This window comes from Pteropus vampyrus, unplaced genomic scaffold, assembly GCF_000151845.1.
Source record: "Pteropus vampyrus isolate Shadow unplaced genomic scaffold, Pvam_2.0 Scaffold115, whole genome shotgun sequence".
Classification (NCBI taxonomy): Eukaryota; Metazoa; Chordata; class Mammalia; order Chiroptera; family Pteropodidae; genus Pteropus; species Pteropus vampyrus.
Genome location: NW_011888896.1, coordinates 288,192 through 294,885, shown reverse-complemented (window position 1 = coordinate 294,885; position 6,694 = coordinate 288,192). Strand labels below are relative to the sequence as shown.

At 33.5% G+C, this 6,694-nt stretch overlaps 1 pseudogene; it reads left to right on the top strand.

The window, feature by feature from the left end:
• Positions 1-1,534: 1,534 nt before the first annotated feature.
• On the top strand, positions 1,535-1,653 carry LOC111743513 (annotated as a pseudogene).
• The last annotated feature ends 5,041 nt before the right edge of the window (positions 1,654-6,694 follow it).

Sequence of the window (6,694 nt, the reverse complement as noted above, 5' to 3'; positions counted from 1 at the left end):
GCACATTCTGGTCCTACCATGCTATTGGTGGAAGAGCTTTTTACTCCCAAGGTAGTTCTCTTTCTTTCTGCTCTACTGCCTTGAGCCAATCTGTCTCTAGCTTTCCTTGCCATTCTTATGCTTCCAGACTCCAGGATAGTAGGCCAATTCCTCCAAATAATTCCTTTGAAGTCCTCTTTCTTATTTAGGTCAAGGAGGAGAAGAAATCATCCCTTCTATGCCACAGAAGTGGAAATTCACAACAAATTAGCAGCTTTCTCCAAAGTAATTCTCTCTGCCAGCCATTTCGTATTCAGTTTTGTATATTTTCAAGGTAAATGGTGGCTCGAGATCTCTATATCAGGTTTGCATAACTCCAAATCGTGTATTCTGAATAAGTACGTAATATATATAATATCATGATAGATTAAAAGAGCTTGATAGCTCTCAAGAGGGAATATATAATTGGTGGGGAACAAAGACTTATGGCTAGATTCAGGTTGGGCGTTTTTGGCAGGAATACCACAGAGAAAATACTGTATCCTTCTCAGTATATCATGTCAGGAGGCAAATCATACCTATTTTCCCTATTACTGTGGAGGTTAACTTTGAACACTGAGTGATGTGTACCAGGTTTTTTCATTACAAAATTAGTATTTCTCCTTTGTAATAAATAAATTTTGTATGAGGAAATAACTTTGAGACTATGTAAATATCCAAATTCTTGTCAAACTTTCACTCACTAGTTTTAGGATCCATTGATAATTCCTGCCTGAAAAAAATTATTACTATATTAGTTGCTAAATGGTGATAAATTAGTATATTTTAATACATTAAGATATAAAATAAGGAAGTGACACCATTAAAAGCAACAGAAAAAAAATACCAGGCAATTTTGGAAAAGAGCCAAAGAGAATGATTAGAAATGAGAGACAACATCATTGAAGTTAAGAAGTCAATGGATTAATTAAATGCATATTAAACACAGCTGAAAAGAGAATGAATATACTAGAACGCACATCTATGAAATTATTCAGAATCCAGTCCATTAAGATGAAATGGGAGATAAAATAAGAACATTAAAGAAATGGGAGATAAAATAAGAACATTAAAGATGCTTAATAGATGTTTCAGAACAAAAGTTTTGATAGGTGTTTCAGAAGGAAGAAAGGAAAGAAGTCATTTTCAAATAAACAGTGACTGGCAATTTTCCAAAATTGTTAAAAGACATGTTAAAAGTTTCAGACTCAGTGAAATTGAGGACATCAAAAACTAAAAAGAATATTCTATCTATATCTATCATCTGCATCTATCTATGTCTATCTAACAGATTTGCTACAAAGTTTGAAAATTTAATTGACGGCAGAATTTCAGATAGCAACAACATAAGTCAGAAGACAATGGAATAATATTTTCAAGCTGGAGGAATACTACTGTTAACATAGAACCATTCAAGAGTAAAGAAGTTATATAAAGATTTTAAGACAAGAAATGCTAAGAAATTTTACTATTAATAATTTATCTTATAAAAGAATCTTTAAAAAGCTATATGGTAGTCTATGGCCATGCCACCCTGAATGTGCCTGATCTCGTCTGATCTCGGAAGCTAAGAAGGGTCAGGCTTGGTTAGTACTTGGATGGGAGACCACCTAAGAATACCAGGTGCTGTAGGCATTAACATAAAAAATAAGTAAATAAATAAATAAATAAATAAATAAATAAATAGATTTTTTTAAATTAAAAAAATAAAAAATAAAGTGAAAAATAAAAAGCTATGTGGTAGGCAGAATTCTAATATTGCCCCACAGTACTCATCCCTGTTATAAATACATCTTCTATTAGTTATTCAATTAAAAATTAATCTAGGTACTACTGTGAAGAAATTTTGCTAATGTATTGACATGCCCCAAATCAGTTGATCTTAAAATAGGGAGAACAACCCTTTAAATATGGACCTAGGTGTCAAGACAGAGGGAGTCAGAGAGATTCAAAGTATGTGAGGGTACATAGAGAAGGCCACATGGCAAGGGATGGTGGGCGGTCTGTAACAGCTGAGTGTGACCCCTGGCCAACATCTAGAACAGAATGGGAATCTAAGTCTTATAACCACAAAGACCTGAATTCTGCCAACATATTAAATGGTCTTGGAAGCTGATTCTTTCCCAGAGCCTCCAGAAAGCAATACTGCCCAGCTGACAACCTGATTTCAACCTTTCGAGAAACTGAGCAAAGTCCAAGCTTTGGCCTGCATCTGGACTTCTCATCCATAGAAACAAAGATAATAGATCTACAGTGTTTTAAACTAAGTTTATAGTAATCTGTTACACTGCCATGGAATAGTAATACAATGTATTTTAAGAAGGTGGAAACTGAAGATATAAAAAGCAGTAATTAACTCTAAGAATTGACAGTATAAGAAACATAAATAATAATAATAGTAATGATAATAATGCCATATTAAGAAGTTGAAAATAAATTGCTAGCAAAAATTATATGTGAAACTCAAAGATGCTCAGAGTTAAAAATTGGAACTTGTTTTGTTTGAGAAACTAACGATATTGATTAACTTTAAATTATGTAAAATCAGGCATGCATATTAAAATCTAACGGTGGCCACTAAAAATTATAAATAGAATGTGTAAATTTTCTTTCTGCTCATTCTAGGTAATTTCTTAGGTCTATTTTTCATAGCACACATTCTCTCTTCAGCTTAGTCTAATCTGTTTTCTATCCGTATCACTGAAGTTTGTTTTTAGTAACTTGTCTTTATTGCAATGTTACAACTGTTTCACATTTTTTCTTTGCTTCATTTGATGTATTTACCAAAGGAAAACTTAGAGTGTGTTTATTACTCTATTATAATGTTTAATGTAGAAAATTCTGGAAACAGAAAAAAATCACAAATAAATCAACCACCATAATTTACCGCTATTAACATTACTATATATCTGTATTTGCATATATGCATGTTTATATAATAAACATATAAAGATACTCCTATAGTTACAGAATTCATACTTTTGTTAAGCAGTATAGCATAATAGTTAAAAAGATAAACTTTGGAGTCAGAGAGACCTGGGTTCAAGTCTGGATCCACCACTTATAAGCTATGTGAACTTAAGTAAATTATTTAACCTTCTAAGCCTCAGTTTATCAGTTAAATGGAAAAGATAATGATATGAGTTTCCTCATAGGATGGTCATTTACTTTTACATTTCCATGACCAAAAAAAGATTTAATTTCTAAAATGTCCTTTTTCAAATAATCTTGTTCTTTTCTTATAGTGCCTTGGAATTTAATAAAAATTCTTGTTTCCTTATTTTATCTCTTTGATCACTTTAAATACATTGATTTTATAGGATTGTTGGGGTAGCTCTGTCTTTTTCAGTTCTTAGACTGCAAATTCTCCTTTATCTTATGTTATTTCTTTATCTTTTGATAGATTGTTTCACTGTGTAGTCTTTTTTTCATGGGTAGATTTTTAGGTCCTCTAGGTGCTATGTCCTCATGGCTTCATGAGGTCACCTGATTATCATAATAGCTATTGTTCACACTTAATTCAAGTTATTTTTCTTGCTGGCCTGGCTATGGATTTGTTATTTTACCCATCATTTCTATGTGTTCGTGTTGTAAAAACTGTAGGAATTCATCTCCATTAGGAAAATTTCTCGCATGACTACCAAAACTAGGAAAAAGTTTAGAGGGGACACTTAGCTTCCTAGTATGAGCTTTTTTAATAGTCTGAGTTATGAGTAAATCAAGAACTTGCAAGCACAATGTACATTATTTTCCCAGACTCTTCCCTAGAGAGCAATGTTTGGTGATCTGCTAAGAGAAATGATCAAAACTATTAGAATCACTTTGTGACAACATGGAACTTTAAAAGATACTTGCACACTATAAATCTGTACTAGAGTAGTACCTGTATTACATTATGTACTAAAGAACAATGTGACCACTGACCAATGGCAGGACATTTTATAATGAAAAAACCACAAGATTTTTTTAAAGTAATATAATCCACACGTACTAGACAGTTGTAACATTGCAATAAAGACAAGTTACTAAAAAATCTTAAATCATGTATTTGAAAATTATAGTACGGTCCAAACAGACATTTCAGTTCACCCTGAATCTGAATAGTCCATAATGGTGGTATTTTGCACTTTAGTTTGCAAACACTCTTCATAGCATCATTAGAGCCTGCATATTTCAAGTTAGGAGCCTTTAACCTGGAGCATGAACATTATAGTGAAGACCTAAACAATGAATCTCAGACATCCCAGAAAGACCTTCTCTAATACAATATTGACATTAGATGCAATTATATAGAATCTGATTTACTTTCCAACAAGATTGGGAAATGATCTGGCTTGGTGTAAGACTTGGCTGTTATCAGGCATACTACACTTAGTTTTATTTCCCCAAAGGACCTTAAGGGGAGGTCAAATAGTAACAAAATATATTTTTTACCACCATGCTAAGATATCATTTTTTCTCTCCTCCCTATCTGCCAAGATTCAAATCCTAACTAACAGTGACACATTATTTAACCACTCCATGGCTATTTCCTCATCTAAAAATGAATAATATTACCTGTGTGCTGTTGTGAGCATTAAATGAGCTAAACTATAGTTGCTATTATTACTATAGCATAATATTACCACTTTAATCATTTTTGGCCCTGTGGGGGAAAAATGATAATGATGATAATGAAAAGTTACTTTATAAAAGATTTTCTGTGAGAGGCATCTATTAGGTACTTATATTGTGCCAGGCAATTAATATTCATTATATCTTATTTTCCTAACAATATTCCAAAGGAAGCACTTTGATTCCAATTTTATAGATAAAGAAGATATGACTTATTAGACAATAAATAACAGAGCACACATTGAGCAAGTTGATTTGAAACAAAATTCTTCTGTCATCAAAAGACCAATGCTCCTTCCACTATTTCTATGGATCCATGGAAAACATGACCTGAATATGAAAGTAATCCTGACCACTTTTATTTCCCTGGATGAAAAGCAACTCTAGTTCTTATGGACCAGGGGACATATATGTAGCTAAATACTGGAAGGAGGACTGGGAAAAGTTTCGGCATTTCCACCAATAGGCTACCTGATTTTTATGAGTCATTTTGCCTCTCTGAACCTCATTTTCTTCACTGGTAGAAAGAGGAACTTGGATTAGACATGTGCACCTATCCCTTTAACGTCTGGGTCTCAATTTCCTTATCCACGAAATAGGAACATAAGCTTGACTGTCCAGAGAAATTTGGGAGATAAAAGTGATTTTTAAAGTGTGTTTTAGTTATCCATTACTGCATAATAACCCATCAGAAACAATGACTAAAAACAATAACTATTATTTATTTTGATAATGAATCTTGGTTTTGAAAAGGCCTAGTTAGATGATTTTTGCTCAGAGTCCCTTCGAGTTGAAGTCAGATCATGACTAGGACTCAGTCACCTCTAAAACTTTCTCCCTCATAGTACCTAAGCTGGAAAGTTGCAGACATTTGGGGAATGGAGGAGCTGGGGCTGTTTCTCTCTTTCCATATGTCATCACTTCGTGTAGGCTCTCCTTAAGGCAACCTCGGGGCAGCCAGACTTTCTTCATGGTGGCTTAAGCTTCAACAGTTAGTATGCCAAGAAAAACTAGTAGAAGAGGCATAGCCATTCCTAACCTGAATTCAGAAGTTGTACAGCATCACTTCTGCCACACTGTATTCATCAAGGCAGTCACCAAGCCCTGGTCAGGTTGATGGGAGGGAACAGAGACTCCACCTCTTCATAAGAACAGTGTCAAAGAATTGCAGACATCTTTAAAATCACCACGAATTGCTATAAAACATAGGTATTGTTACTATTAATTTTATCCAGCTGCAGATCATTCTCTCTGGGGATCATTAACAGCAAATGTAAAACATTTCATACTGACTCAGTTCTATGGCTGCCTTCTCCAAATGTGAAATTGTTTTGTTCTCAGGAAATACCCACCAACTTTCTTATTAGCCAAAGTAAAACATAACCTGGAAAGAAAATTCTCATAAAATATTATTAAGTGTGATGCTATCTTAAGCCAAGTACATTTTTAAAAGCTCATTTGCTTAAAAAAGATTATTCTCTATTTTTCTTCTGTTAACATGGATAATAAAGAAGTGACTATAATAAGTATTTTGGGGCATTTGGTTATTCTTGCAAATGTTAGTGGTACTTTGATCTATGCTATATAGTGTGGGGCTTTTAGTATGAGGTATGCAACCTGTGTAGCAAGAAAGGTGAGATGTATGATTTCTCCTATAAGAGTTAACAACGCCTTAGAAGTACAGCAGTCTCATCACTCATTAAATACTAAGTCTTGCTGAGGAGCCTAAATGACTAGCTCAGGTTTCAGGGAGTTATCTGCTTATCCAAGACTGGAATCCAAGTATTCTAACTCTTACTTCAGTGCCCATTCTATTACTGTGTACAGTTTCTCAAGATCACTGCAAAGCTTGCATGGTTTTCTCCTTGGCTGTAAGATGCTCTGAGAAGTTTAATATCTCTGTATAGTGACTACATAATAAATGCCATGCTGGTTATTATTATTAAGTTAATATTCCTATTAATATTAATTCCTATTAATATTCCTATTCCTATTAAGTTAACAGTGGAAGCAACATATCTTTTCAATAATGACAAGTTCTTTTGTCTTATATGTGAATAAA